The 9,546-nt window shown below is 38.3% G+C and overlaps 1 long non-coding RNA gene across 1 annotated transcript; it reads right to left on the bottom strand.

Moving 5' to 3' along the window:
- Positions 1–399: 399 nt before the first annotated feature.
- LOC140515005 (uncharacterized) lies at positions 400–6,386 on the bottom strand. The gene is made up of 3 exons (XR_011970801.1): positions 6,280–6,386; positions 2,989–3,134; positions 400–1,571 (listed from the first exon to the last, which is right to left on the bottom strand). It is a non-coding gene; the product is annotated as an uncharacterized lncRNA (long non-coding RNA).
- Between the last annotated feature and the right edge of the window lie 3,160 nt (positions 6,387–9,546).

Below are 9,546 nucleotides of genomic sequence, written 5' to 3'. Positions count from 1 at the left end.
CCAACCATAGCATTTCAAAACTCTTCCTCTAAAAATAATTCAAGTAGCAGATTTATTTTCCCTTAGAATGCCTTGCTAGTTTTCTGTTATTATTAGTGCTGGTCTGTTTCTCCCTAAAGAAAAACTGACAACTTTCATTTATTTGTATGAGCCTTATTGGTTTTGGAAATGAGTGGTAGCTAATTTTTAATATGAAAATTTGTTCTCTGTTTTATCCAACATATTCCCAGGTTACCTCCTCATTATTATCTGAAAGTGTGTGGTCAGAGAATATGAGCTAAATTAAATATTGAACTAAGCAAAACTTAAGGAAGTTGCTTTGTTGCAAAGATAATAATGGGATGGATATATTCTAAAGCTAAACAGAAAGAATTTGGAATTATTTTGTATCTTGGAAAATCTGTCACTTGGGTACCCTGTTCCATTAGTATAAGTACTTGTTTTAGTGTTTTAAGGATTTATGATTTAATCTATGTAAGTACTTACAGATGCTGTCTCAGTTCCTCCATGTTGCCTACTTAGGAGTAGGCAGCTTAATGGGTTGCCATAGTGAAACACAAAAATCATTACCTGGTGGCCAACCCTCTAGTGACAAGCAGCTTTGAACTTAGCTAGGCTGGTTCTTGAATGGCTTAGGTGTCATCCATCCTCAAACTCATACTCCATACTTTTGCATCTTCATAGAATGTCAATCCATTGATAAGAAACTATGAAACACTTACTATGTGCCATGCATGTGCTGTGCCATGTGATGGGGATACAAAGACATAAATGTAATGGTCCCTATCCTCAGGGAGATTACATTTCCTTTTGTGGTTTGTTGTTCTTTCATTTCAATAGTGCCTGATTCTTCATGATTCCGTTTGGGGTTTTCTTGGCAAAGTTACTGAAGTGGTTTGCCCTTTCCTTCTCCTAGGGGTAGACAATACTTACAGAGTTTATGTTCTGTTGGCATGGACTTTGAGTCCTTAGGGTCTTCTTTATGCCCCACAGAGGTATTATAGTAGGATTTTCTCCCTAGATTTATTAATTTATTTGTTTTCAGTTTTCAACAATCACTTCCATGAGTTCCAAATTTTCTCCCCCTCCCTCCTCCCTCTCTCCCTAAGACAGCATGAAAATTTTATATGAGTTCCTCACAAGTATTCCTATTAAACACATTTTCACATTAGTCATGTTGCACGGAAGAATTAAAACGAATGGGAGAAACCATGAGAAAAACAAAACGTAAAAAAAGAGAAAATAGACTGCTTCATTCTGTGTTCCAACTCCATAGTTCTTTCTCTGGATGTGAATGGCATTTTGCATCACGAGTCCTTTGGAAATGTTTTAGGTCCTTGCATTGCTGTGAAGGGCTAAGTCTTTCAAAAACAGTCCTCACATACTATGGTCGTTACTGTGTATAATGTTCTCCTGATTCTGCTCACTTCACTCAGTATCAGTTCATGTAAGTCCAGGTTTTTCTGAAGTCCACCTGTTCATCGTTTCTCATAGCACAATAGTATTCCACTACATTCATATACCATAACTTGTTCAGCCATTCCCCAATTGATGAGCATCTCCTTGATTTCCTACAGTAGAATTTTAGAGAAGTCATAGATAACTTGGGATCACCTGTTAGAAGTAACAGATGAATTATACATATTACCATATAACATTTCTTATAGAACAAACTTTTTCTTGTTGATGGTGGAAAATACCAAGTTGCCCCAGGTTTTTGCCAGTAGGCATTAAAAGATTGCTTGGCTGGAACCTGAACAGCACAGAAGTCCTGTTAATAACAAGGAAGAAAAGGTCCCTCTGCAAGTCTCCTGATTGTGGGATCAGCTCACTCAAGGGACTCACAATAGGTACCCTTGGGTCCCTGTTCAAAACTAGCAAGGCATTCTAAGGGAAAATAAATCTGCTACATTGCTAAACACAGGAAATACAAAGAAAGGCAAAAAGATGGTCCTTGCCCACAATCAGCCCACATTCTAAAGAGGGAGACAAGATGCAATTAATTGCGTCCATACAAGTTATATTTGGTCTAAATGGAAAGTAATCTCAGAGGGAGTACACTAGCAATGGGAGCCACCAGTAAAACTTCTGGCAAAAGCTGAGATCTAAGCTGAGTCTTGAAGGTAGCCAGGGAAGCCAAGAGAGGAAAGAGAGGATGGAGGGCATTCCAGGCATGGAGAACAGCCAATGCAAAGACAGGATTCGGGAGATAGAGTGTTCAACAGGCCTGCAGGGAGCAGAAGACCCATTTGGCTCCCTGCGTGACTGACGTTGCTCTGAATAGGATAAATTATGATAAATAAATCTGCTACTTGAATTATTGACTACTGTATAAAGTTTGATGAATGTAAAAACTGTTTGTTATTTGGTGGATAAGCATCATCAGTTGGCATGAATAGATTCTTCAGTAAGAGCTCATTTTCAAGGAGTGAATGTGAGATGAGATCAGTAAAAGCTAAAGGTATTATTGCTACTATGATATGTGTGTGTGTGTGTGTGGGGGGGTGTTTTGGAGAAAAGGATGTTCGCAGAGTCAGTTTCTGTTTAAGTTCTTGGCTTAGGCTATTTTAGTGTCCCTATTCTGCATGGGACCAGGGTGGGGAGGGAGGGGGGGAAGAAATGATAATAAAGCCATGAAGTCAAACCTGGTCTAGTATTGCTTATCTAAATTGTCCAATTGAATTTTCTCCTGATTTTCTACCCTTAGAAAAGGGCATCCAGGGAAACTAGGATAAAATGAAAGGAAAAAAGCAGTGGAAGCTGTTGTGACAGTGGCAGATATAGGACAAGCAGTGCTGGGGGTGGAGGGTGGGGGTGTGGCAGTTTGAGTTGTAGAAAACAGCAGTGAAAGACCTCCGTTGTGTAGCCAGCCTCCTTACCGAGAGATCTCATCCAAGGACTTTTATTCACTTCTTTATCATGTTCTAGAGTCAAATGCTGAACTTATTCAATCAGTTGACAAACATTTATTAAGCACCTAATACTTACCAGGGGCAGTTGGGTGGTATAGTGGATAGAGGGCTAGACCTGAAATCTGGAAGAGGCATTTTTCTGAGTTCAAATCTAACCTCAGGAACTTATTCACTGTGTGACCCTGGGCAAGTCACTTAACCCTGTTTATCTCAGTTTCTCATCTATAAAAGGAAATGACAAATCACTCTAGTATCTTTACCAAGAAAACTCCAAATGGGAACATGAAGAGTTGGATACAACTGAATATTACTTACAACAAATATTACTTACTTACAAACATTACTTACCAGGCACTATGCTAAGTACTGCAGACAAAAAGAAAGGCAAAAAATAGTTCTTTTCTTCAAGAAATTAGCATATATTCAAAAATAGGAGACAATATGTATATAATTAGATAAACTTTAGATGTGTATGTACACATATATGTATATTGTTGTTATATGTGGCAATGATTGTATACATACTCACATATTCTTGCGGATATGTATATGATGTGTGTATGTATATATATCTATATGTGTGTACATGTATATATATATATATATATATATACATAGAATATATACCTATATAATAAACACACAGAGACTACATTAAAGGTAATCTGAGAGGAAAAAGCACTAGCATGTGGGAAGTCCGATTCAAGCTGGATCTTAAAGGAAGTCAGGAAAACCAAGAACAGGGCACTGCATTCCAGTTCTGGGGATATTCTAGAGAAAGTCATAAAGAAAGGAGATGGAGAGTCATATTTCAGGAACTCTAAGTAGGTGAGTATAGGTAAGTTGTAGAATAGGTGGAAGAGAATGAAGTATAAGTCTAGAAAGGCTGGAAGGCAATGGCAATGGATTATATGAATGGAGTGAGGAAGAGGGAAGAGTCCATGATGACATCAAAATAGTGAGCCAAGATGACTGGGGAGGGTGAAGGTACCCTTGACAGTCATAGGGAAAGGAAAGAGAATGAATTCTCTTTTGGATATGTTGAGTTTGAGATGTCTGTGGGACTTCCAGTTCCATGTGTCTAAGAGGCAGCTCAAGGGAGAATCTAGGATTGTATGTATATATTTGGAAATCATATGCACAGGGATGATAGTTGAACCCATGGACACTGATGAGATACCCAAGAAAGATGATACAGGTCCAAAACAGAAAAGGCCCAGGGTAAAGGCTTGGGGGATACCCATTGTTGGAGTGTGTAATTTGGATGAAGAACTAGCAAAGGAGACAGAAAACGACAGAGGCAGAGACAGGGGAGAGCAGTGTTCTGAAAACTTAGGGAGGAGAGTATTCAAGAGGAGAAAGTGATATAGCTGATAGAGTGCTGGTCCTGGACCTGACTCCAAATCAGATACTTGCTAGCTCTGTGACTTTGGACAAGTCATTTAGCCATTTTTTGCCTCAGTTTCTTTGACTATAAAATGGGGGATAATAATAGCATCTATCTCTCAGAATTGTCATAAGGATCAAATGAGATAATATTTGTAAAGTTATTAATACACAATTCCTGGCACATATAGTAGGTTATGTAAATATTAGCTACTATTATCCAATAGTGTTATTATTTTAGGTGTCAAAAACTGTAGAGAAAGCAAGGGGGAAAGTTTGAGAAAAAGTTATTAGATCTGGAAATTTAGAAATCATTGATAGCTTTGAAGAGGCTAGCTGATGGAGTTTGAAGCTAGCTTGCAAAAGAGAGTGAGAGAAGAGGAAATGAAAACTCTCCATGTAAATGAATTTGTCAAGGAGTTTAGCATGAGGAGAAATAAAGGCCAATAGCTAAAAGATATGGTAGGGTCATAGTGAGGGATTTTTAAGAAGAGGGTGAAATAGTAAGATTTCTAAGGCAGCAGAGGAGAAGCCAGTAGATAGAGAAATGTTGAAGAGTGGGGGAGAAAAAGATAGTGGCAACAACTTACAAGAGAAGTTGGGAGGGGGTGAGATTAACCTTGACAAAGGTGGGGACAAATCTTCATCTGGAATGAAAGAAAGAATAGATAAAGAAAGAAAGAAAGTGAAAGAGGGAGGGGGAGGAAAGAAAGAAAGAAAGAAAAGAGGGAAGGAGGGAAGGAAGGAAAAGGAAGAAAAATGTGAGAAAAAGAAAGAGATGGAAAGAAAGAGAGGAAGGAATGAAGAAAGATAGAAGAAAGGAAAGAGAAAGAAAGAAAAAAGAAGGAAAGGAAGAGAGGAAGGATTGAAGAGAAAGAAAGACAGGAAGGAAGGAAGAAGAAGAGAGACTCCTAAGATGGTAATAACTAGAAATTGTTTTTAATTGCTTTATGTGGCTTTTCTTTTGGGAGGAGGAATTTGGTAAGGGGCAATTTGTCTTTTAACAGGAAACAATACTTTAATCCAAAGGAATGAAAATGATGATAGAATTCCTATAATAGAAGAAAAACCAGTGTGGGTAGTACCTTAGGGCAAAAGGAGCTTTCCCATAATTCCTTAAGCCAGAGCTGGTTACTCTTAACTATAGGTTAATGGTTGACTCCAGTTACATATAGCCCTAGGCTCTTTTCCCCCCCCACACTTTCCTTTCCTTTCCTAGTTAAAATTTGGAAATATGAAAATGCTGAAAGAACTTTTTTTCAATGTTTTCTTCAGTATAGCAGGTTGTGTGGCTCACTCATGGCAGCTCACAGAGAAAGAAAGCTAAAATGGAGCTGCTCTGAAGGCTGCCAATTGGAATGCTTCACACATCGGACTCATTTCAGAACCATTATCATGTTAATAGAAATGCTCCCCCATCCTCCACACCAATACATGGCATGCTTTTAGAAAGGCAGAGTTAAAAGAAAAGCATGAAATTAATTTTAGTATCTGACTTCAAAATAAAGGCAAGAAACGCCAAAGTGAGTTGATATTGTGTCAAATGGGAGAAATCATTGTTTACATTAAAATGGGAGGAAAAAAGTTCAGGTATCTAAAACAAAAGCAGTTCTTAAAGGTAGCATATCAAAGATTTTTTTGACATTCCTTTAGTAAACAGTACCTCTTGGGGTGGGGATAAGGGTATACCTGGTAACTAACGGGATGCGTTCCCTCTTCCCGTGGTCCCGCCATGAAAAAACTGACTTCACCATGCATTTTCCTTTATCTAACTAGGTAAGGTATATCCTGGCCTGCTGTAGAAGTCCCTAATGTGGTTCTAAAAATGCTGAGGAACTTGAAAGCTTTCATCTTACAGAATGGAGACAAAGAATCCTACCCAAATACATAGAAAAAGTGTTTTCTGATGAGGCGCTGAGGCAGCATGGTTCAGTAGAAAGTATGCTGGATTTGGAATCAGAAAAGCCTTGCTATTTATTACCTTGGTGACCTTAAGCAGATTATCCCTTAGGGCTTCAGTTTCCTCATCTATAGACTCAGTTGTTTGGAGATGACAATCACTGAGCTCCCTTGCAGCTCTAAATCTGTTAATTGGAAGAAGCAGAAAAAAAAAGTCTCTTTCAATGCCAGAGTAGTCATTCATTATCTACTCCCTAAAGGAACGTGTTGAGTCTCCAGAATGTGAGGGTACCAGCTAGATTTACCTAATGTATTCTATGTCTGCTACAGCCTCCTGGGAATTTCTATTCTCAGAAACTGAGAAATGCCTGTTAGGTGGGGATGGAGCGTAATGTCTTCTCACCCCTCCCCACCACCTCAAAATGATAAATGGGGAGTTCTCACTTGGAATCCTCTTGCCTGGTGGAGGGCTCTGGTTATACACTGCAGCAAGAATATTTTGTCTTCAAGTCTTCACAAATATACCCATGTCTGTGCACATATATATATATACGTATGTGTGTGTGTGAATATTTATATACATGTGTGTCTGTATATTTCCGCCTCTGGAATCCCTTCCCACATGGTGGCTACTACTTTCACAGGTTCTACACAGGATTTCCCTGTGTAGAGCCAACTTATTACAACTATAATTCACAAGCCTTCAATAGTCTCCTTCCCATTAACAGTCAGCCAATAGATATAATTAGGGCAGCTTAGGTGGTGTAGTGGATAGAGTGCTGGGCCTGGAGTCACAAAGAATCATCTCCCTGAGTTCAAATCTGGCCTTAGATGCTTACCACTTGTGTGAATCTGGGTAAGTCACTTAACCCTGTTTGCCTCAGTTTCCTTATCTGTAAAATGAACTGGAGAAGAAATTAGCAAACCACTCTAGTATCTTTGCCAAAGAAAACCCAAGATGAGGTCACAAAGAGTCAAACTTTGAATCGTAAGCCCTAGCTATCTCTTAAGGCCATAGCTGACCCTCTTCTCTGCTACCAGGGATCCATTCCTCAAAGCAAAGTCTTACTATGAGTATAAATAACAACTGTTTTCTGTTCTGGTCAGAGGGCCAGAAGGAGGGTCTTCCTTCCTCTCCCAGACCGATATTTTTGTGATAATAAGTTAGGCCATATTTTGCCTCAATTGTTACCTAACCCTTAATCATTGAATGAGCATTGCCTCAGACAAACTGAGACCTGGGAAACGCCTTATTTTAGAAAGGCCAAGATCTCCCACTGCATGCATCACCAGTCATCTGGACTTCCATGACTCTGGAAGAGAGAATGAGGCTGACTGCCCAGCCCTGTCTCACTTAAATCTAATTCATGAGCAAGTCAAGACATCACTCTTGTGATGTCATCGGTCCTCTTCAAGAATGAAAGAAGAACAACTACAATTTCTTCCTTTAGGTACTGACTCTACATCCACATCTATCCGGAGCATGCATCTCTGCTCCCTGCTGGATGCAATGTCTCTACAGATAGAGAAACTCCATTTCAAAGTAACATGGATGATGGGATGTGGAAGTGTGGTAGGGTGTGGGGGAAGGAAAAAGCCTTTTTTCCTCCCCTCCCCCAGCAATTCTCTTTCAAGTTTGGGTGCTTGTTTCACTTCTGGCTCCCTGCTTGGCCCAAGCAGCTTTGCTCATGGAATCTTGGCCCCCTTCTTTATTGTCCCTCAATTATCCCAGCTATACGCAAGTTTCTTACAGATCCCCTTTCTCCATCTTCTACTCATCCCATCAGGAACTAGGTTCCTCTTCTAGTCTGTTTTCTGAACTTATTAAACAAACTTTTAAAGGTCACCCAAAGGTGTGGCTTCTCATTCTTCATGGTTTGGTTTTACTTCCCTTCTGATTCAATCAAGGGACTCATTTGAATTCCATAAAGGGTTCCCCTGGTATAACTGTATTGTTATAGTTAATTTAACACGTCATTATCTGGCTCCTTTTCTGTGATTAGGTTTGTGAAAGACTAAAGCCTAGCCATAAAGATAATACCTTATATTTGCATAATGCTTTTAACTTTTCTTAAGTACTTTCACATGTTATCTCATCTTTCCTCATGACAATGAAATGTTCACAATGTTCTAGAAAAACTCAAAGGCATTTGTTTGCTAGTTTATTTCTATGCAAGGAAACCTGCCTTTTATTAATCTCTCTGGTTCTCTAAAAGCACAGAAGTCTTCCTTTTAGAAATCTGATATACTTCTCCTCCCTGAGATGGAGTAATCTGTTACTTACTTGGTACTAGCTAAACTTAACAGTGGTCCTCAGGTCAGTGAAGCTGATTGCCATGGTTACATGGGATCTTCTGTTATTTCAAACTCTACATGGTAGAAACATACAGAGCATTACTACATTTAGGTAAACACTACCTTTTCCTTGACTCAGAAAGCCCAAGTTAAAAATCAATAAGATGGTGCCTGTATGCTTGGACAGTGAAGGTTATTTTCCCTCAAAAAAAAACATAGCAACAAATCTAAATGAAGCAGTGTTGGGCTTGTTGGCGGGGGTGATGGAGGATGAAGGATGAAGCAGGTGCTTATTTAATTGCTGCAGCTGGTACTGAGCGTTTGTCTCCACTTTTGACTTCATTTCCAATTATTGGCTCTGGTATTCATTAACTTTTTAGTTGACGCATTTTAGGAGAGTCCAAAACAATTCCTCACTTCTCGTTCATCTTTTTATAGGAAAATAAGGAAGCAGTACTTTGGTATGGTATATTTTTTGAAAATGACAAGTTAAATTATAGGCCTTTTCTCCCTTCAACAAAAAGGCTCCTTGAAAAAAAGAAAACTGACCTAGATGCAACTAGACATTTAATTGAATTCTGCCCAAATTACCATGGGCCAAATTTCAGGATCTGTTTCAAAAGACAACTTGGTAAAACTTGTCCAGTTCTATATAACTGAATGGACAAAGTGATGAATGATTTGATTTGAGAATTATATATTTGAGACCATAATTTTCCAAATCCTTAAAAATATAATAGGTCCCTAAATAGATATGTTAAATAACAAATACATAAAAACAGTAAGAATAAATAAATAAATAACCTTATTAGCTTATTGTCCTCTTTAAGGGCTGGAGGACAATCCTTTAAAAATCATTTAATTTTTAAAATAAAATCTAATTTAATTTAATGATTAATTTAAAATATTTATATTATAAACTTAGTATTCCTAAAAATACAAACAAACAGAATAAAAGATTTAACCTCAAATAAAACCATAGAATGTGAACTTTACATTTGATTTGAAAAAATAAACACATATTTTTATATGATAGATCTTATTTAGGAGGCTC

Source organism: Notamacropus eugenii, chromosome 1 (assembly GCF_028372415.1).
Source record: "Notamacropus eugenii isolate mMacEug1 chromosome 1, mMacEug1.pri_v2, whole genome shotgun sequence".
Classification (NCBI taxonomy): Eukaryota; Metazoa; Chordata; class Mammalia; order Diprotodontia; family Macropodidae; genus Notamacropus; species Notamacropus eugenii.
The sequence above is the reverse complement of the archived record's forward strand: the minus strand, read 5'-3'. Positions and strand labels throughout refer to the sequence as shown.